We start from the raw sequence: 22,443 nt of genomic DNA, 5'->3' as shown, positions 1-22,443 counted from the left end.
GTCTTCAGAGTGTTCAGCATTTGTATGCATGTCTGGTGCGGTGCTTTATCGTGCTGGAAGAAGCCATCCTCGTCAGGAGAGAGAGCAGTAATATTGATGTGAGTTTGTTGTCCCTCAGTGATGGTGATAAGTCTCTGCTGCCAAGAATTCTTGCAAATACGTATGTGAGACAAATCGCGGAAGGTCAGAAAACATTCCCCATTTCAGAACAGCGCCTCTTGTCTTCGTTATACCTGTACCCCCCCCCCCCCCCCCCTCTGTCCACGTGAAGTGGAGTCGGAAGGAGATGTCGCGTCGGCCGTCTGCTCTGATACCTGATTCGAGACAGAGTATGTAGAACAGTCCTGACTTTCCTGTTGGTTTGCAGGAACTGCAGCATTCGTTTCTCACAATCATTCATTCACCATTAGTCTGCCGCTCTTGGTAAACTTGCATATCAGTAGTAGCTCACTTGACAGGCTCAAAAATGAATACCCACCTCGCTGGTAAAAATCATATGTTGCTAATTAATAGTTAATTATCGTTTCGATCTTCAAACTTATCAAATATCTGAATAATTTACTGCAGAATCTTTTGACAATGTAAGTAAAAAAAAATTCCATATCCTACTGAATCTTATTCAATCAAACTTCACAACACGAATGCCCTAAGTCCAATTTCATAGAAAAACGTATCTTACTGCATCCTTTAGTGTAATTAATAATTGCTATTGTTATTTATTCCAACTCAGGTAATGAATCACCTCATATTTAGTTAAAAATACCCTGTGACCTTATTTGTAGACACTGAAAAAACAGAATGGTAAGTTCAGAAAAACACCGGACTTCTAGAAGATGCAGGAATGGCTGGCTCCTTTTCATTCTCAGTTTATATCTTTGGAAGAACGAATAAATGTCCTACATTTCAACTTAGCGGAATAGATTGGCTATTATTTCCAAGATCACAAACGGAAGCATTTTGCATCTGTTCAATTTTATTTCTTCTTTCGGGCGTTAAACGGGAAAGACTTGCAGAGAAGGAACCTGCAAAGAAAAAGTAAAAGTAATTGTTTTAAAAAGATTGTATTTACTACTGGAAAGCACAAACAGAAAATTTACTATAAAAGCAGTACTGCAATTTTTGTATTTCAAGAAAACAAACTTCCAAAGTGTTATGCATTAATCATGGAACCCATCCTCAGACCATACATAGACTGGCAACAGCCCTATGTATAATCTGAGGAACCACCTATTTAAATAGGTGGTCCCAGAATTTTTATGGACTCTTTGCAACATGGCAGAGTTAGTCAGTCTTCAGCGAGGGTTGAGTGTTTTTATTTTGTGCCAAAGCAGAGGTGAATGGGGTCTCTTCTGCTTTGAGCAGATTTCATCCCTGAAAGCATATTGGTTCAGAGAAAAACATTTATCTGGGAAATATCCTAAACCAGAACATCCCTCCTAGTTTAAAATCGGTAATGGTGTTATCGGAGAAATTCCAGTCCTTGTGAGGTCCAGTGTAAATAACGTTGGCAACCTGCGTCTTCGTGCCAACAGGCGAAAATATTTGTCTTCGTTCAGGGTCCTTGCCTTATTTCAACCTAATTTCACAACACTGAGAAAGTTACAGGGTCTTCTCACAGACAACAAAAATATAAATTTAAAATTGTTCTAAAAGTATCCTCCACCTTTATTTCTGCGAAACATACTTTTCAAATTGTGATGTTTACGATGACTGATACGTCGTCCATGTTTAAAAATTCGATTCTTTTCAAGGAGAAAAACGTCCATGATCACGGGAATGGAGTGAAGTCGCTTTTACACGGATATAAAATAAAATTAATAGCGAAAATAGTCGAATGTTTATCGTGTCAATTCTTACATAAAAGTTCGATCCAAATTTATTTAAAGTTAAATGCTATTGTTACCATTTTGTATGCCAGGGTATTACATAAAGCAGGTACAAACGGATTAACTTGCATAAACATACTGAATGAACTTCTTCAAAGATACAAATAGGAATAGATTTTTCTTTGGTGTTAATTTAAGGAAAAACAGCGCGTCTCCGTAAAGGTCTTTTGGTTCCTTTTCGACTCTTGGATCCTTCTCCAAAGCCGTGAATCACTATACCCTCAATATTTTGAGGCATCTGGATGTCTATTGAGACTGACCAGCCTTCCGACGGATCTCCAGCGCAAAGTTTTATGCCGGTGAACCCTTCAGTCATAGTTGGTTCGAACGAGGAATAACTCCTTTTCTTGTCCGCTTCCTCATGAAACAGAATTGCTTGATAGCATACTTCAGCGACTATTTCACAGTGTAATCATGCCACCTTAATTTGCGTGCGGTATGTGAAGCCAGTGCTATCTTTTGGGCGTATAATGATCCCATCATTGCACGTATATAACTTACAGTATACAGTAAATATGATACAAAGTACGTTGTTTGCTTAAATTTTAGAAACCTGTGCATGTGTCCTCCTTTATAAGGAGCTTGATGGAAGGATATATATGAATAAGAAAAGAGGAAGTTTATTTTCATTTCGAACCAAAAAAACACTAATTGTGCAATTTACTTGTATTTAGTTGGTTCACAGACAAGTTTGCGTCTTTTTACACCTACCAGATCCGTGATGAGTAATGCGGGGTGTTTATGCACATTCGACTAGTTGGCTTTGCCAGCATTCCCGAGCGATAAATGATTACTCATGAGCAACGATAAACAGGTTGCGAAACACGGAGTTACAAGTTTCAAGAGCTGTTATTTATAACCATAGTTATACTAGTCCTAGTATCATTCAATACTTTCCATACACTAATACGAAAACTGCTGAATTTTAGTTGTAAGAACTGAGTATACAAAACAATATTTAGCGTGGTTCTGGCAATTTACACTGATTAAAAAATGCATTTCTAAACTGATTATGAAAGTCGTCATTCTGTTGAACAAGCCACTAATAAAGATCAATCAGTATTGCGTACTCATAGCTGTATCTTTGAAAGAAGTTTACTCGATCTCTTTATAAGAGTTAATTTCCATCACTGACCACTTATTTAGTTACATTTTTAATGTAAAAAGGAGCAAAGGTGGTAAGATCAAGAAGGTCATCCTTCTGAAAGAACTTATGGACCCAATTTTTGGAGAAAATGGTATGGGATGTTGAGATAAGGGCATGAACAAAAAATAAAGAATGGAATTGTCTTGGGAAGATTTCTTGAGGAGACAATATTACCCTTGTACAAATATTACCTTTGTATTGTTGTCTACTCATTCGTAAAATAAATATAACGTAGACTGAGTTACAAGCGTAAAACTGTATGTTGGGTCACTGATGTGGATACTGAAAGCAACGGGCCTAAGCAACTCCTGTGCGAAAAGTAATATCCGGTGATGTTGCGCCACAATGTATAATTTGATAAGTAAGGCTGTGCGTGCACAGCCAACTCAAATCGCTCTTCAACCTCGAAATTTAGCAATTTAAGTTTTAATAAGTAATGGGGAAAATACTGTAGTTGTGCATGCCACAAAGCATAGACTGATCACACAGAATGCGCTGTTAATTTCAAGGCTATATATTATTGAATTTGTAATTGAATAACATGCTAGAACGCATCGTTGATGTTTACAAGAAGCCCCTATTTTAATTTGATTCAATTGAAAAATTAATCCAAACTGAAAGAGGACATTACAATCAGCCTGGAGAGTACCTGGGGCCGGTTCTGATTACACCTTCTAGATGTCTTTCCCATTAAATTATTGGTTACGGTCGGTGGCGTATCCAGGTATCATCGTAAAGAGGCATGGCACAGGAGGCGTTCTAAAAAAAATTCAAAAGGCTAGTCACCATGACTAGCCTTTTGAATTTTTTTTAGAACGCGTCCTGTGCTCTTTTTCTTTAATTTTAAATTTTTGGTTAAGGGGGCATATACTCCCTCTTCCGGCCCCTGATTATGGTGCTCATGTTTGGATATACTGTGCATTGCAAAAGGCAAATGTGTGCAAGATACCTGCGATGCTGTTATGGCTCAGTATGGCATTCCTGTCGGAATGAAATGATGTACTGCAAGTATTGATTGGAAGAATGCCTCTTGATTTCAGTCTACTTTTTTTTAGGTCAATGTGCTTTTACCATCGGAAAGAACGAATGTATGAGAGAATGTCCATTGTAGCGCAATGTGACAGTGGCCCGTGGAAGAAAAGAAACAGATATGGACTTTCCTGGCCCGGTTATGGCAAGAACGGTGGGAAAGCAGCTTCTAAGGACTGATAACAGAAAAGTTTCTTCCATATGTCGACTAGGTTGGCAGAGGTATGCTTGCCTAGTTCAATCCAAATGTGTAATCCACATTGTTTATTATTCGACATGACTCTTTTTTACTAATTTGTGGGAATGCCTTGGGGATTGGTGAGTGCACCATGGGTATCAAGACCTGGAATTAGTGTGTAATGAACCTCACCTTCAGTCGTTGACACCAGGATGTGAGGTATGTCTCGTTGCAACGAAAGAAACTTTTGCAGCGTTCTAACCTTTGCCGTGAAGGTTTTTCGAAGAAGACGTGTACTCATGCAGTTGGGGCAGACCCAAGATGGCTAGAGAAAAATGATTGGCATTGGTCTGATTACATTAAGAACTACGTTTTAGGCCAATGGCGGAATATGTGTAAGCTGGCCTTTTGCTATCAGAAAATGGAAGTCTTAATTGATTAGGTTGGGCATAGGATGTGCGGTTACCATTTCGATTAGCAGCATGTTGTTTACCCCTAAATAACATTATTTCTGATGTCTGAAAGAAGGAGAAAAGCTATTATTCTATAAGCTCCTTGTGGTGATGGAATAATTCGTGCAGGCTACTCCTGTACCTCCCATCCATATTACATAATTAACCAAAAGAGAATCGAGAGCCACAACTTTCTGGCTAGTAAAGCTTACAGAACTGCAATCAGCTGAAAACTCATCACTTCAAGTCCGATTGCGAAGTGTGAACTTAATTTGAATTTCGCGGATTAGTCTGCAACATTGCCCAATGTACACCTCTGTTTGGTGGTTTGGAATCTCGTACCACAACTGACGACTATTTTAATAGAGTATACAACATTCGGCAAACCGCTTCAAATGTTATGTGAATATCTAACTAAAATCTTGTCTTGAAAACTAATTAATGTCCGCCATCAAATATTTGCTGTCTACAACGCGTATGCATTCAAATATTTTCGTTCATTTCTGCCATAACACGGTGAAGGCTGCTATCTTTATCATTTATTGCCAATCATAAATAGATAATGCATCATCCAGAAATGACTAATAAATTGTAATTTTTTTCCCATAAAGAAATACAAATACCTTTGATTATTATGTAATTTGTAATAATGGTGAAAGAAAAAGAAAATCAAAAATAAATGGTGTTTGATTTTTTCCTTTAAATATGGATTGTCTAATAAATAACTTGCGCATAGAGAGAGCTGCTGACTACATTTCCGTGATCATGTGTAATGTAGCTGCACTCAGAGTTCAAGTAAGCGAAGTTACGGTCTGTACGCATGGGGCTCGGTAGCGTAGTGCCTTCGGCGGCAGCGCGCTTGCTGACTGAAAACAACCTGGGTTCGAATCCCGCTGGACGAGTTTCCAGAGGTTTTTTCTTTCAGTACCAAGTTAGTCGATCTTGGGCCGAGTCCTGTGAGGGGGGGGGGTTTCCCCCCTCACCAACCAAAATCGGCCGATGTACACACACAAATACAGACCCGAACACCCCCCTCCCACTCACTATCTATGCAATAATAATTTCCCTAATTAATTAGATGAAATTCGGAAAATTAAATTTTACTATTAGTGCAGGGAGGTTAAAACATCGCTAACATCATGTACACATTCAGCTACATGATGTTAAATGTAGTTGAATGCGTACATGATGTTAGCGATGTCTTCACCTCCCTGCACTAACAGTAAAATTTAATTTCTTTAATTTTATGTACATATTCAAATACACGATGTTAGTGATACTGTAGCTATTTTCCTTAAATTCCTCCTTAGCACTTAATAAATTTATTCAACCCCAGACATGCTGCATTTTAATATGGGCATTACATCTAACCGAAAATATTTATTTACCCTTTAATGGAACATTATCGGATATTAAGTCCAGAAATTCATTGAAATTGTATATGTAATATTGGCCATTTAAACATTATTTAGTTATTTACTTTGATCTCATTGTATTCTTCTTCGTTATATAAATAAAGATTATACTTTTGTATGTATAACCTACACTTCGTTTCTTTTCTAATTAATTTTTAATTTATACTTTTTATTAGTTGTGATTATGTAAATTTCGTTGTTATCAATTATTATTATATTAATAAAAATATAAATATTTTTAAGGGGGGCGCCAAATTGCGATTGGTAGTCGGTTGTTATCGTCTGAACAGGACAGCTCCTTGTGCTGTTCGTCTTAGCATCTCCGTGAGGTGAGGGATACGGTTCTTGCCAGCTCCTTGTACTGTTCAGTTGCAGTGTAAATTGTAATAAATATTGTATGTAGCATTTTAATCACGGCAGGGAACGCCTGGTACAATAAATAATAATAATAGGTAGTAATATCACTGTTCTGGTTCTTCCCCTGGATATGGAGGTCATAGGTCGGGGACTCCACTATCATCTATCGAGTGACTTTCCTGCTTTCTCCTGGGATTTATCTTCAACCCCGCTAACGACATCAAAGCGGAGAAAAAGCGCCTTTCTCAGTACCTCCAACAGACCTGGCAGAACCAATGGCTTGAAACAACGAAAGGCCAAATAACAAAGGAGTTTTCCCCAAATCTCCGTCCTGATTCTCTCCCAGTCTCCACACTACATTCTTGATAACTGGTCAAGGCTGGGAATCATTCAGGATCCACTCTCTCACTTTGGTCAGCCTGAAGATTGGTTTATGATCTCTCCGCATCGTTTATGATCTCTCCAACTACGAGGACCTCCGATGCACCCTTTTTACAAAAACACAAGATATCCTTCGAGGACACGAGTATATTTACATCAGTGATACATATCGCTATAAAGCCTGCTTCCCTTTTGCGCAGAGCCTATTTGAACGAATAAAATCCCTGCTCGCTAGCCCAGCAAACCAAAACAACGGTGATGCATAGGCTTACTGAAAAATTCCTTGATCTGCCTCACTTGAATATAAACTTATCGAACTCTCCTCATCCCTGGACCTGACACCTACTGTATCGACTTATCTTTGGACTTAACACATAATGGACTGACCACACACCCGGATGTGGCACCTACTGGATTGACCCTATCTCCTGAACTTGTTTTCTTACTCCAGGAATTGACAACCACAAACCTCTGCTGACCCTGTTTCCCAATATGGGCCGTTGTATAAGATATCAAATCTACAATTTATTTTATTTTTCTTTTTTGGCGGAATGTAAATACATAGAAAAGGAATTTTGGGCAAATTGCTTGTTTATCTAAAACTTCCAGCAGATTTTCGTTTGAAGTGGAGGGCTGGATAACACGGTTAATGGAAGCTGGTCCGGGTGAAAACGGAAACAATTAAAGAATTTAAATGAGATGGAGCAAAACTCAGGTAATGTTCGGTAATAGGAGGGGGAGGAATAAAGAGACCGACCCCGAAAGACTCTTTAAAACTGTAGAGCGGTTACCTCTGTTAGAGCGTGGAACAAAGAGGGTAAAAGGAAACAACGTTAATTGAAGGTCACCAAGGAAGCATCTCAGCAATAAATTTTCCGTACTCCATGGGGGTCTGGTCCAAACAGAATACTGCCGACACAAGGAAAAGGGGCGAGAGCGAATGAAGAAAGAGGTGTAGATATAAGAAAAGAAAATGATTGGTCAGGAGAGGAGAATGGAAGGAGAGAGAGAGACCCTTGGGAGAGGAAAAAGGAGTTGGAAAAGAAGTTTTGGAGCAGTTCAGAAGTTTTTGAAGGAGAAAAAGTGTGGGTAAATAAAACGAAAGTTATGTAGAAGTGCGGAAGTTTTGGTGCAAAAATGTGGGTGAGCGGAAAAATATTTAGGAAGAGATACAAGAAAGCAATTAGAATTTTCTCTGATGTGTGGGAAGCAGGAAACTCCACTCGGCAATGAGCCTCGTCTTAATCGTAGAACTACATGGAGAATGCCGAACGTAGGTTGCCTGATGTTATAGAGAAGGAATCCAATAGGGCTATAGGGATGAACGCCAGGACTAAGGAACACAGCCGTGTGAAAAGGATCAAGAGATGGGAGTCCCCAGGATAATTGATTTCGTTAATAGATAGAATTTATATAGGACTAACAGGTTGAACATTTAGAAAGCATGAGTTAGATTGATCTGAATACATTTATATAAGAAACAAAACACTCTGTTAGATAAAAAAAAGAGGGAGGGGGGAGAGAGAGTGAATTTCTTTCTGTGATATGTAAGATTAGATAATCTTGTTGTGAGTAAAAGGGTAGTGCAGCTCACAGGTTGGAGCAATAATTTCGTTTATAAATCACTGAGAGAAGTGTGTATAAGAAGAAAGTTATATGCCCATATGTATAGTTACATGTACAAAGAGAGAGTATAATCATGTATATACACCGATGAGCCAAAACATTATGACCACCTACCCAACATGATATTGGTCCTCCACGGGCAGCCAAAACAGCTCGTACCCGGCGAGTCATGGACGCTACAAGATTTCTAAATGTGTCTTGTGGTATCTGGTACCAACACGTAACAGCAGATTCTTTAACTCCTGTAAGGTCTGTGGTTGAGACCCGTAGATCGGAGTTGCTTTCCAACACAAACCACAGATGTTCGATTGGATTGATGTCTGGGGAATTTGGAGGCCAGGCAATACCTGGAAGTCTTCTTCATGTTCCGCGAACCAGTCTCGAACAATCCGGGCGGTGTGGCATGGCGTATTATCCTGCTGAAAGACAGTACCACCAGAGGGGAAGACCGTTGCCATAAAAGGGTGTACCTGGTCAGCAATGAGGTAAACATCATTGCTGACTAGGTGCAACATCGCCCAAAGCATGACACCGCCGCCACCGACTTGTTTTCGTTCCAGGGTGCATCCAGGTGACATCACTTCCCCAGGTAAACGACGCACACATACCCGGCCGTCCTCATGGTGCAACAGGAAACATGATCCATCGGACCAGACAACCTTCTTCCAATCACTCAAGGTCCAGTTTCGAAGCTCGCGTGCCCACTACAGGCGCTGTCGCCAGTGAACCGTGGTTAGCATGGGCACTCGGAGCGGCCTGCGGCTACGCAGCCCATTTTCAGCAGGGTTCGATGTACTGTGTGTTGTAAAACATTACTCCCGTCACCAGCATTCCAATTCCCGGCAAGTTGCGCACAGTCGCCCATTTGCCACGTACCATCAGGGAGAGCCTTCGCTAACCTCGAGCATCGATGAGCCGTGTCGTCCAACACCTCGCCGGCGGTTCGTGGGTTTCCCCCTCCTCGGACCACTTTCGGTAGGTACTAACCACGGCTGACCGTGAGCATGCCATCAGCCGTGCCGTTTCGGAAATGCGCTGACCCAGTCGTCAGGCCATTACAATTTGGCCTTTGTAAAACTCGCTTAAGTCCGCTGCCTTTCTCCAGTGCCAACAAGCTACAACTTAGGTGTAAACAAGCTACAACTTGGGGCCTCGCTCCATCTTAAAAAATTCTTTTTTAATATTTTTACAGGTGAACATTAAGGGAGAGGGGCCTCATACAGGTTATAGTTTAGGGCCACGACAAATTTAAATCCGGCCATGCCTTTCCCATCTGAAGAACAAGAGTAACACTGATTAACAGAGCTCAATAGCAGATGTTTTTTATAGTGTTCCGACACACGCATGCGCCGTAGTTCACCTGCAGTTGCTTCGATTTGCATGATGACTCGCTGGTCATAATGTTTTGGCTCATCGGTGTATATGTATGTCTAAAAAGAATAAATAAATAAGATCTTTATTGTACAGTTCACCGGTACACGCAGGTACCACGACCATACAATACCCTTCACGGCACCATGCCAGAGGTTAACAAACGGCAGAGATAATAAAGAAATTGTAAAGATTAATTATAAGCAAATTATATAATAATAAAAAAAAGTACTCATAGCAGATAACATTGACTTGAAAGGAAAACTAATACAAAATAACAAAAATAACAAATTGTGATAACAAAAGCTTTTCCTCAAGTCCAGTTTTCTGAGAGTCTCTTGCCCCGCCATTACGATCTGAGATCAGTTGGTAGTTCTGGAGACCACGTGCAGATCTAGGATGATCCGTCTATACTTTTTATCATCTATGATTTTAAATAAGTCAGCATCCAGGGATTGAACCAGGTGGAGCTTCTGATAAGGCAGGAACCGATCTTTCAAATGTAGTCTCGAAGGAAGAGCAAGAAGCTTGGGAGTGGAGCGGAGACCTGGTTGGGGAATCCGCCAGCACACGGTGTCCCAAACGTTGGGTGCTGAGACTCTCCCGGCAATCATTTTTACGGTGAAGATGAGTCTTCTCTCGTGCATTAATGCTGAAAACCTGGTTAAATTCAGCGCGTTGGCCATCGGTGTTGTGCGCTGCTGTGGTGGGAGATGACACTTCCAGGTTGCCCACTTCAGGAGCCAGTATTCAGCGGCTTTTAATGGTTTAATTGTGGTGTCTGCAGCTGAGCCCCACAACTCTACTCCATACAGTACACTTCCAAAAATCATCATCCTGATGTACATTTTTATCAGGTTGCTGTTGTGAATGTGTAGCAAGTGCTGCTTGGCAACCCACCGTTTCTTGTTGAATTTAGCACCGTTTCTATATGGTGATGGAATCGTAATTTTCTGTCGAAGATTACACCCAGATCTCTTTGCTTTTCAACGCAGGGGATCGGGACTCCGTCAATCGCAGGCTGAATTATGGTTGGTATGGGTTTAAGAGAGGATACTATGATGGCAGATTTCTCAGGGTTCACTTGCAGGTCAAAATTCTTGAGGTACTGCTGTACTTCTGATAAGGTCTTGTTGATGGTTACTGTGGCGTTTTTGGCTTCATCGGTCAAATTTATTTTTGTGAAGATCTTTAAATCATCTGCATATGATATCATATCTGTTCTATTGTGTATTAGTGGGTAGATGATAGCAGTGAAAAGAATTCCGGACAGGACTCCTCCTTGTGGAACGCCTGCATGTATTTGTCTAGTATACCTTTGTTTTCCTATGTACATTTGGATGATTCTATTCTGAAGAAAGGATGTCAGAAACTTCAATACTGGGCCTGTGATGTGATAGTAATTTCGAAGGAGTTTGAGCAAGGCTGGGATGTGAACACTATCGAACGCAGCTTGTAAATCAAGATATGTGATTGCCATTTCTTCTTTCTCCTCAAATGATCCAAGGATTGCATTAGTAGTCATAATCAGGTTACTAACTGTTGATCTGTTTTGCAACGAATAATGAATTTGCTGGGGCCTGTGCGGGAGAATGTGCGTGGTAAGTGTTTTCAGTACTGTTTTTTCAAGTAATTTCAATAGACACGAGGAACGAGAGATGGGTCTAAAGTGCCTGGCTTCAGTTGGGAAACTTTTGGGAGTGGCCTAACAGAATATAAATTCCATATTGGAGGGAAAAATTCTCCTTTTAATATGCTATTGAAAATTATTAGGAGCGGATCACTTAGAAATGGGCTCAAACATTTAATGATAAATTGTGGTACTTTGTCGATTCCCGCTGTACCAGTTGCAGGCAACTTATTAATCGCAGATAAAAGGTCTTGTCTTGTTAATTGAATGGTTTCAAGTGCATCTCTGGGCACATGATCATCAGACATGGGAATATCACTGGGCTCATGTTGGTTTTGCTGAACTCGTGCAATAAAGTCCATCCACCTTTCAGGATCAAACTGTGGAGGGAGTTCACAGTATTTCTGTCGGTATGATGGACAGCCCTTATGAAGTGTGGTTTCAATGTGATGTTTTATGGCTTGAGACTTGAGGCGGTTGAAGCTTGCTCGTCCTTTGGAGTACGCAATTCGATCCGGAGCTAGTCCTGTCATTTTCCACTGTTTGTACAGTTCCTGTTTAAGCTTAAAACTGTTACTCAGCTCAGGAGTCCACCATCCTCTCGTACGTTCAGAGATCCTTATTTTCTTTGAGGCTGCATAATTAGAAATTGTGATGAGCCAGCGAGTTAAAAGGTCTAAGGCAAGTTGATTATCACATTGCTCAAGTGCATTCCAAGGAATTGCAGTGGCTGCTTCTAGACATTTAGTAATGTTGAGTAATTTTGGGCTCGTTATTATCTTGGTATATATGTGTGTGTGTATACAAAGATTAACAGATTTATACTGCAAAAGGGATAGTATTTAGTAAGGCTAGGAAAATAGATGGTAATGGTATAGCGATGAGCAGAATACACTGAGTCAGTGAAAAGCTGGAAATTGTTAGTGGAGGTCTAAGGGATGTAAGTAGAAGTAAATATTTCATAACAGAGAGCTAGTAAATGTTCAATTATTCCTATATTCTATTATCTTATGAGATGCAACAGGGATTACCTTTATTTTTGCTATAGGATGGGATGGCTTCTTTCGACAAACTCTCCTAGTCCAACGCGTTAACGATTAATTTGTAACAACGATATAATTATAAGATTAATTAAACGTCTTCCCCACTGTCAGAACAGTAGCAGGACAGCCCCATGGTATAAATATTAAAAATTTAGTTTTAATGTTGTTGGACCTGATGTTTTCCTTATTGGCAGGGGGGGGGATGTGGTGGTTGGAACCCTCGGTTGAGTTGGACGTACAATAGTGATACCATGGGGTTGCCCCGCTACTGTTCTGACAGTGGGGAAGACGTTTAATCTTATAATTATATCGTTGTTACAAATTAATCGTTATCGCATTGGACTAGGAGAGTTGGTCGAAAGAAGCCATCCTATAGCAAACAAATAAAGGTAATCCTTGTTGCATCTCATAAGAAAAAGAATTATTATTATTACTCTACCCACCAATTTAACCCTTAGCTTAAATTGGTGGGTAGAGAAACCGAAAACCAAACTAAGAATAGGCATTCAGAGTATGTACTCCTGTGGTGGAGAGAGAGAGAGAGAGAAAGTGGTGATATTATGTTTTAATTTGGTATTACGTATGTAAATTTCGTTATGTTGTTAAAATATGCCTCGTTTACACAGCTCTCTCGCAAATCCTGAACCTTATCCTGATAGGGGAAACTAGAAAATCCTCATTACATAGTTTTCTGAGAAATCAAAGATTTCTCAGAAGACTGTGTAATGAGGGGTTTCGTAATAATTTCTACAATTAAATCATTAATTGTAGAAATTGGCACAGGTATGATTACCTGAGCCAAAACATTATAACCAGCGAGTCGTTATCCAAATTGAAGCAACTGCAGGTGAACTACGGCGCTTGCGCAGGTCGGAACACGGTATAAAAACTGAGCTGCGTTAATCTGTGTTACTCTTGTTCTTCAGATGGAAAAGGCAACGGGACTTAAGCGAGTTCGACAAAGGCCAAATTGACTGGACCAGAGCATATCCGACATGGCACCGCTGGTGGGATGCTCACGGTCAGCCGTGGTTAGTACCTACCGAAAGTGGTCCGAGGAGTGGGAACCCTCGACAGCTGGCGAGGTGTTGGACGACCACGGCACATCGATGCTCGACGTGAGCGAATGCTCTTCCGGATGGTACGTGGCAACAGAAGGGGCGACTGTGGCGCAACTCGCCGATAGTCGGAATGCCGGTGACAGGAGTAATGTGTCACAACACTATGTGTTGTGACGCATCGAACCCTGCTGAAATTAGGACTGCATAGCCGCAGGCCGCTCCGAGTGCCCATGCTAACCACGGTTCACCAGCAGTGGGCACGCGTACATCGAATTTGGACCGTGAGTGATTGGAAGAAGGTCGTCAGGTACGATTAATCATGTTTCTTGTTGCGCCATGTGGACGGCCGGATACGTGTGCATCGTTTACCTGGGGAAGTGATAGCGCCTGGATGCACTGTGGGATGAAAACAAGCCGGTGGCGTCGGTGTCATACTTTGGGCGATGTTCTGCTAGGACACCTGGGTCCAGTCATCCATGTGCCAGGCACTCTGACGTCTACCACCTACCTAAACGCCAGAATCGCCAAAATGGCCGCCTTCTTACTCACACGTGTTGTTCATCGCTCCGTGAAAATGTGTCTGGATTATGCGTTTTAAGTTTAGTATGGTAATTAAATTGTGTACTGAAGGATTTATCTACATCAGTGGATCACAGTGGTGAGATTTGTTTTCAGTTTTATTGGGTGAGATAGTGCATTTCAACTCGTTTTTGATTCAACGCTGGCAACAATGTGTCAGCTCACCATGGCGGCATTGTTCTAGCATTGGAGAGAGTGGCATTCCACTTATTTCCCTGCCACCGCGGTTGAACTGCACTCTTGACTGGGGAGGGTGACCCCCTGTGTTATATATTGAATCACAATTTAACAGAAAGCTTATGAGAACTAGAACCTGTAGTGTCTGCTAAGGAAAATATGTTTAATCTAAATTTTAAGTATTCGTATATTCCAGTTAATTAACAGTCGAAACCAACAGCAAGCTTAATGTTCATTCAACGCAGCCGAACCCAGTGATATTCTGCTTAAAGGCAACACGTCACTTAAGCTCCTGGCAAGGTCAGGTGGCGACAGGGTTAGTGATTGTTTCTCCCCCACTCCCACCCACTGCTGCATACTTTCTCCTATAGTCATCGAACGGAAGAAGTTCACTACCACTACTGAACAATGATTTCTAAATTTCTAATGTGCTTCCTCCACCACCCACCCCACGTGGAACCTAAAATGTTAAAGACGCGATTGATAACCATGCACCATAGACAGAAATAACACCACCGTTGTACTTGTTGACCCAAAACCTACCAAAGGTAGTCCCAGCTCCCTGGTGTTCTCCCCCCCCCTCCTCAGTGACCTGCGGGGGTTAGCTGAAACTTTGACACGCCATATCTCGGCTTGGACTTGTGCTACGAACTTGTAGTCAACGCTATTTGCAATCTTGTGAATCACTTTCCACAACGATACGCATTACATTCGTTTATCTGGAATAGCTCGGTAATCCGAATTTTGGTTCAAGATGCCACAAGAAACTGATAGCAACACCGCCCAAATAAACACTGCTCCGCAGGAAACAGCAGGCAGTACTTTATTGGAAACTGTGCAGTTTGAGTATAAAGAGGAAACGAACTCCGCACCCAAGCGGAAAAATAATAAAAAACAGGTCGTCGAACAGAGCGACAGAGAGACAAGAAGCCAGCAAGGAACAAGAGGAAGTCAGAACATCCTCTGCTCTCAAGCAGAAAATACCAACAATGTAAAGGAGGACGAAAATAGCGAGTCGCTAGATCCGACTCTCCCAGAGTCGGATCTAGCGACTGGAAAAGTCGCTAGATCCGACGGTACTGGACTTCGAGGAAAAATAGTGTCCATCTGGACAAAGCTGGAGACAGTCCTACTACAAACTAACCTAGAGTGCGAAACAGCTAAAGTGAAACTGGAGGCCTTCCAATCCGTGGGAGCAGACCAAATGCCACAGCGCGCTCCCTCGTATGCGCAAGCGCTGAGGACCCGACCGACTGCTGACCCAACTGCAACTGCGACTACAGCGATGAAACGCAGGACCCTCCTGCCAACACCACATTTGGTAATACTGCGCCCGACCTCCACAGACGAAAACAGTAGCAGCGAACAGGTCAAAAATCTAGTGGTCACAAAGTTGGCAGACGACTTCAGAAATACCAAAATAAAATCGGTAAGGAAGACCCGAAACGTAGGGATTATCATCGAGACTCAAACAAAAGAGGACGCAACAAAAATCCTACAAAATGAGAAGATTCAAACACTCGGACTTCAAGCCCTACACCCTAGACGCAAAGGACCTAGCATCAGAATATATAACCTCGACAATGATCTGACACCAACTGCTATCCAGGAGGAACTGTATTACAGAAACCTCCAGCACGCACATCCGGAAGAAGAACCTGCCAACTTGATTATTCCCAAGTTCAAGACGAAAGCCAGAACAGGAAATGCTTACCACTGGGTCATCGAGTTGTCACCAGCGGCCTGGGTCACGCTTAGCCAGACCGACAGAGTGTTTATAAACTGGGGCAGTCACCGCTTTAGGGAACACGTTGCTGTCCCTAAGTGTTTCAGATGTTGCCGGTTTGGGCATACCACTCATACCTGTGCCCAAACCCAACCCACTTGTGGCCACTGTGCTGAACGTGGCCACGACTTCAACACGTGTCCGAATAAAGACAAGCCGCCGACCTGTGTAAATTGCAAATTCCATAAACTACCAGCAGAGCACTCAGTTAGGGATAACGAATGTCCAGTGTACTGTAAAGCAAAGAGCACTTTCCAAATGAGACTAAATTATGGCCACACGCCCTAAATCCTATAACATCAACAGGGTTAAATTCATACAACTGAACGCACAACGGTCCAAAATAGTAGCGGCGCAGCTCACAAAGAAGGCGAACGAGGCAAATCTCGACATATTCCTCATCCAGGAGCCATATGCATATCGCAAGGAGGTCAGGGGTTACCCCCTGGCCTATAAGATAGTGCAGGATAACAGAGAAACACCCTGGGCCTGCATATTGATTCGGAATCCAAATATAACGGCAACAAAACTAACCAACTACTGCACATCCTGGGCTGCATGTGCCCATATTATCACGCCCCTGGGTGAATTTTATGCGGTATCGCTATACTGTCACCCAGGCGAAGATATACTACCAGTAACCAGATATCTGAGGAGCCTCCAGACAGACTTCCCAAACAGTAAAATTGTCGTGGGAGCGGATGTGAATTGCAGGTCCCCAGCGTGGTTCAGCGAGACCACGGATAGACGTGGAGTACAGAACGGGTAACAACTTGAAGATTACTTAGCAAATAGTCCGTACACAGTCCTCAACCGGCCAAACAATCTGGCAACGTTCTCTAGTTCGATGGGGGAGGCCACAATCGATGTCTCTCTGGCTACCAGATCCCTCGCTGGCCACCTAACATCGTGGACCGTCCAAGAAAGCTGGACCACGTCGGACCACAGGGCCATCACGTTTGAGCTCCAGCGCTCCCTTAGTCGACACCAAGCAGTGAGGCAGGCACAGCCAAGATATGCCATAGAGAAGGCGGATTGGCCACTCTTCCAAGCCACACTGACCACAGCAGCCCAATCGTTGAACATCATTGGACTCAGCCCGGATCAGCACCAGATGACGGTTGCTGGTCTCATCACTGAAGCTGCCAACACCTCTATCAAAAAGAAAAACCCAACCCCGGGGGCTGTACCCTGGTGGTCTCCAGAGCTACAGAGGCTTAGGCAGGAGGTGCACAGGAGAAGGAAACTCTTCCAGCGGGCAAGGCGCTCCCAGCCGGCAGCGGAAGTGGAGGCACTGAGACAGAACTTCCGAGATGCAAGGAACCTATACACGGCAACCATTCGCCATCGTAAGATGCGCAGTTGGGAACACCTTGTTTCTACCACTGGGAATGATAACCCCTGGGGTGTGGTATACAGAGTAACCACAAACAAACTCCCCAGGGGTGAGACCATACCAGCGACGAGGACACGGCAGGGTACTTATACCCGGACCTGGCAGGAAACAATTATTAACATCATGGATACCATGTTTCAAGACCATCTTGCCCCCTCTACCCCAGAGCAGATAACCCTCTGTGCAGACAATGAAACCTACTACACGACTGCAACAGAAGAACCTTTCACCAAACTTGAACTGGAAACAGCTGCCATGAGGATTAGAAACAAGAAGTCTCCTGGTTCTGATCTTTTGGAGCCAGAGATTGTCAAGAAAGCCGTCGAAACCATTCCAGAGGTGCTTCTTAATCTATACAACCACTGCCTCAAAGAAGGCCTGTTCCCCCAGGCCTGGAAAACTGCAAACTTGTGCCTCATTCCCAAAAGTCCCAACAAACAACTGGACCTTCCGGGGTCATACAGACCCATAGCACTGTTATCAGTCCTGAGCAAGCTCTTTGAGCACTTATTAAGAAACAGAATAGGGATCCACTACACTGCAGCCGGCTTGCAGTCACCCCGACAATATGGATTTAGGAAGGGATGCTCAACCTTGGATGTCCTGGAAAATATTACAAATGCTGCAACTACCTCAGATCAGAAATACTTTCTGGTCATAGCAATAGACTTTGCTGGGGCGTTTGACACTTTATGGTGGCCAAGCGTCCTGGCCCGACTCCGGAAAGCCAACCTACCATCAAATCTGTATCAAGTCATCAAATCCTACCTGTCGAATAGGTTCGTGACAGTCAGAGCACCATATTGTTCAGTAACAAGAGAAGTATTCAGAGGATGCCCACAGGGCTCAATCCTGGGCCCACTCCTATGGAACTTGGTTCTAGATGGCTTTTTGAACCTGGAACTCGGTGACGTCGTTCCCCTAGCCTATGCGGATGATGTGGTTCTGATGCTGCCTGGGGGATCTAGGGCGCAACTGGAGAACACCGCCAACAGAGCAATAGAAACTCTAGAGGACTGGGCTAACAACAATAACTTGAAGATCTCATCCTCGAAGACAAGATCTATATTATTAAAAGGAGCCCTAGACACCAGACGACCCCCTCAAATCAAGATACAAGGTAACACAATCAAGCTTACCACCGAATTAAAGCACCTTGGAGTCGTACTAGACAAAAACCTGAGCTTTACACCACATATAGTGCACTAACGGAAGAAAATCAGAGGATACTCCGCACTTTTTGCGCGAATCACACGCAAGGAATGGGGTTTGAGGCGGAAAACCCTCAGCCTCTACTATAAAGCTATTTTCCTGGCAGCGATTACATATGCTTCTGGAATATGGTATCGCAAGGCTACCACTGCAGTGAACCGGAAAAAATTGGAGACTACACAGCGACACATACTCTTAACCATCTCGAGAGCATGTAACACTGTAAGTACCCACGCACTCCAGGCTCTAACGGGATCCCTCCCTCTGGACCTGGAGATTGTTAAGCATGGGCTACTCTATCAACTGACCAAAGGCAGAACGGCAACATGCCTCGACTACACCATAGATCTGTCAAATGATCCCAAAGTAGAAAGGAACCGTCTCTCCGCTGCTTACCTCCAACAAACTTGGCAGGCCCGCTGGGAGACCTCCAGCAAAGGTGCAATAACTAGAAAATTTCTACCCAACATACGGCTGGTATACCCGAATTATCCACCGTGGCTCTCACCAGGACTCTACACCACCTACCTGCTGACGGGACACGGGGCCATTAGAGACAAACTACAAGGATTTGGACTGAGTAATACACCGTTCTGCCTCTGTGGTGAACGTGAAACGTGGGAGCACCTAATGTACAGTTGCCCACTATATGAGGACCTCTATTGCAGGTTCATTACTAGAACACAGCTTAACCTCCGTAATCAAGAAGACCTCGCCATAACTGAAGTTGACACATACAAGGCATTCGCGCAGCTGGCCCAGGACCTCTTCACAAGGAGAAGGACGCTCCCACAGCCTCAACCACTGCAGTAAACAACCATGCCGTGCAGGCCAGCAGAATGTCTACACAACCACGGAAACCTTCCCAGATACTACCATGCAAGGGCTCAGAGAAATGATTGCAGCACATTGCTGCCACCTAGCCATATGGCGATCTGGGCTGGCAACCTTGACCAGCCTGCTTTCACTCCTATTCCTTGGCAGGGGGGGGAGATGGCTCGCTGTCTTCTCCTCCTCCTGCCATCCCCCTTTCCCTGTGGTGGGGCATGGGCATGCCCCACTGACTGCAGGGGCCATCTACCCTATCGGCCCCTTACTTCTCTTTCTTCCCCCCAGCCTTCAGTCTCCCTACCCTTCCCTTTGACTATACACCGCTAAAGCCCCACGCATCCAAATTTAAATTAGCACCAAAATTATTGCCCGCCCCATTAGGCCTCTAGAACTTGTCATTTTAGCGTACAATCCCATGGTAATTTCGGGGAACAAACCCCACATACTAACTTAACAGCGAATTTGCAATTATACCACCGCGATTATCTATCTTTTTTTTTTTTTTCTCTATAGGACCCAGCCGCTGAAATCCCAGGAAATTAGGCGGCGGGACCTGCCAGAGTATAATAAATTTCAAGGTACACCTGGCCAGCCTCCTCGTTGGCATAGTACGGACAACGTCGGGTCTCATCAGGGGCTCAACGGCCAATAGGCCAGAAGAACAATGGGCACAACATACTACACAACACATGATCCACACACTTTTAAATCTCTGGTCTTGACAGAGTACTGTCCCTCGATACAGCGAACACTTGCGGAGATGGGAGAAATTCCTGGTGCCGTTTGACCCTCAACATACTTTGTACTTTGTACCTAAACGCCACAGCTATCAAAGCTAGACAACAGCAAATAGAGAAGGAAACTGATCCAGACATCCTGCAAAGAACAGTGACTAACAGAGTCCAGCAGTGCAACCATAAACAAGAAAAGACCCTCCCCAGGAATGGTGGATCCGGGAGCTTCAGACCCTTAGGAAGGAGGTCGCAAATAGAAGGAAACAATTCCAAAGAGCCCGCAGGTCTTGGCCGCAGGCTGAGGTGGAGGCCTTAAGACAACGCTATAGGGAGGCAAGAAATCTATACACAGACAAAATCCAAAAGAGTAAAAGAAAATCCTGGGAGTTGCTTGTCTCCACAGCTGGAAACGCGGATCCCTGGGGGGTTATATACAAAGTTTGTTTGTTTGTTAGTTATTTTGGTTTTTAGGAGCATTAGCAACTAAGGCCATATTGCTCCGGGATATGCGGTGGTCATTCTCTGACCTTTCCGCATCCTCCGCATTTGGTGGTGACGGGCTCGAACCCCGGTCTAATCAAGAAGCGTGTGCTACGCACTGCTGCTCCTTCCCACCTGGCTACGGAGGCGCCATATATATATATATACACACACACACACAAAATAACTACGAACAAACTCCCCAGGGGAGAAGTCCTCACGACGACTCAAACTCTACAAGGCACTCTAACAACAACGTGGGAGGAATCAGTCAACAACCTCCTAAACGTAATACTGAAGGAACCAGCACAGCCATCCATTGAACAACAACTCAAGCTGTGCAAAGAAAACGAAGAATACCTCACGGAACAGAGGGAACAACCATTTAGAATGGAGGAATTCCAAGAAGCGGCTGCCCGGATTAGGCCCAAAAGATGCCCTGGAAGAGATATGCTTGAACCTGAAATCATAAAGAAGGTTGCTGACCTAGAACCTCAACTTCTCTTAAGGTTGTACAATTGCTGCTTGGAGGCTGGCTAATTCCCTGTGGAGTGGAGAATAGCAAATGTCAAATTAATTCTCAAAGCCCCAAGCAAAAATCCGGCACTCCCGGAATCATATCGACCCATAGCGCTCCTAACAGTTTTAAGTAAGCTATATGAACGGCTCCTTCATAGACGGATACAACACTATTACTCCACTGCCAACCTTGAGGCAAAAAACTAATTCGGATTCAAGCCGGGTCACTCGACTGTCGATGTGATGAGAAACCTACTGATATCAGTGAATGATTGCCAACAGAAGTATTTTCTCGCTATTACAGTGGATTTTGCCGGGGCGTTCGACTCACTTTGGTGGCCGAGCGTCCTGGGCAGGCTCAGAATGGCACAGGTCCCAAGCAACCCTTATAATATTATCAAAAGCTACCTCTCACGCCGAAGAAAAATAGAAGTGAAAGTACCATACCAACAGATCAGCAGGAACATCCATAGGGGATGCCCCCAGGATTCCGTGCTCGGACCACTGCTGTGGAATATAGTATTTGATGATTTTCTGAACACCGGCCTTCGGAAGGTGGTAACCAAAGCATTTGCGGATGATTTAATTCTCACTGTGACGGCAGATAATATGGCACAACTGAGACTAGAGCAAATCAAGCTCTGTATACTCTACAGCGGTCGGCTACGGAGAACTTTCTACAGATCTCGCCTGCCAAAACAACTTCCCTCTTGCTTAAGGGAACATTGGACATAAGGAGGCCACTGCAAATTAAAATAAATCGCGCTACAATCAAATTCGCCCAACAAATGAAATACCTCAGGATCATTTTTGACAGCAAGCTCACATTCCAACTGCATCTTAGGACCAAGATTAGGAACTACTTGGGCCTGATTGTGCGAGTCTCACTCAGGGACTGGGGGCTGAGTAAACAAACCATGTTGCTGTACTACAAGACTACTTTTCTCCCAGCGATCACATACGGTGCACCAATATGGTACCATAGAACCAGACTGACCACCAACAAAAGAATACTGGACTCGACACAACGAACAATATTGCTCAAAACCACCCGAGCCTTCATGAGCACGGAGGCGCTCCACGTTCTTACTGGATACTTACCACTGGATCTCGAAGTGGTCAGATGCGGACTAGCATACTACGTATCAAAAGG

At 43.5% G+C, this 22,443-nt stretch overlaps 1 long non-coding RNA gene across 1 annotated transcript in view; it reads right to left on the bottom strand.

Annotated features, from left to right (window-relative positions):
- Nucleotides 1-649: 649 nt before the first annotated feature.
- The window catches only part of LOC150089568 (uncharacterized), a 308,906-nt gene continuing 287,112 nt past the window's right edge, over nt 650-22,443 (bottom strand). Inside the window, exon 3 of the long non-coding RNA XR_016548095.1 lies at nt 650-1,022. This is a non-coding gene — a long non-coding RNA (uncharacterized LOC150089568). The remainder of the gene's footprint in view (nt 1,023-22,443) is intronic.

This window comes from Mastigoproctus giganteus, chromosome 2 (genome assembly GCF_048544385.1).
Source record: "Mastigoproctus giganteus isolate SK-2022 chromosome 2, ASM4854438v1, whole genome shotgun sequence".
NCBI lineage: Eukaryota > Metazoa > Arthropoda > Arachnida > Uropygi > Thelyphonidae > Mastigoproctus > Mastigoproctus giganteus.
This window is presented reverse-complemented; position numbering and strand designations above follow the sequence as displayed.